The 940-nt window shown below is 49.1% G+C and overlaps 1 protein-coding gene across 2 annotated transcripts in view; it reads right to left on the bottom strand.

Annotated features, from left to right (window-relative positions):
• The window catches only part of ATL2 (atlastin GTPase 2), a 43091-nt gene that overhangs the window by 41672 nt on the left and 479 nt on the right, over window positions 1-940 (bottom strand). The window lies entirely within an intron of this gene.

Below are 940 nucleotides of genomic sequence, written 5' to 3'. Positions count from 1 at the left end.
CTTAAACTCTACAGTTTGTCATCACCTCTGATACATGTTCAACATGTCCAGGGGCTACCATGAATGATGAAGTACAGTTCACATAAACTTTTCTATTAAAGTGAGTCTTCATGGTTAATATTTTATCAAAATGTTTTACATTTCATCTCACAAAATCAGATTGTGGAGAGAATTCTGAAAAATACAAGTTAATATTTAATGTGTTAACAAACTCATGTATGCCATGGCTGTACTTACCTAACCGTAAGCTTTTACTACTTATAAGCTAAGCTTTTGAAAAACTTTATGCCTTTAAGTACCATCAAAATTCTCAATCAGGACTTCATGCGTTCGTTCAGTTCACACGACAGTAAAAGATCAAATGCTAAACTCCTAAAAATAGGGGTGTTATCAGTGAAAGGAACACACAACACTTCACTGCCGAAGCAAATACGTCTTCTAGAGGGCAGGGGCGCTCCTTGTACACGTACAGTAAGAACTCAATTCAGCAAAACCTGGGAGCGAAGAATCAGGTGACTTCACACCACAGGCACTTTCTGTCTGATCCAGCCTTACTATGGTCTGAGTGGCTAGTAAACGGCTCATTAACCCCAGGTTGACAACTAAACCTGGACTCGCATCTCAGCCATGCGCAACTCTCGCAAATGGGTTCGCGGCCCGAGAGGCCCCAGAACGCAAGCGCCGGGGCACAAGCCTTGGCCTGCGGACTGCGGTTCCCTCCTGGAAGATTGTCTGGAAAGCTTTCCGACCTGGCAGCGAGACGTCTGCTCCCCCCGCGCGCTCCGCGTCCTCCTCCACTGCGGGGCCCATCATGTCCTGGTTACCCCTTCCTCCCTTTCCGCGCGAAGGACAGAGGGCAGCGAGTGCCTGCTGGGTGACAGGTCGTCCTGCCGAGTCCGGAGGTCCCCGGGACCGAGCCGCAGGCGGCCTCCCCGCCCCC

This window comes from Pteropus alecto, unplaced genomic scaffold (assembly GCF_000325575.1).
Source record: "Pteropus alecto unplaced genomic scaffold, ASM32557v1 scaffold131, whole genome shotgun sequence".
Taxonomy (NCBI): domain Eukaryota; kingdom Metazoa; phylum Chordata; class Mammalia; order Chiroptera; family Pteropodidae; genus Pteropus; species Pteropus alecto.
Note: the sequence above shows the minus strand (reverse complement) of the source record. Positions and strands in the feature narration are given on the sequence as shown.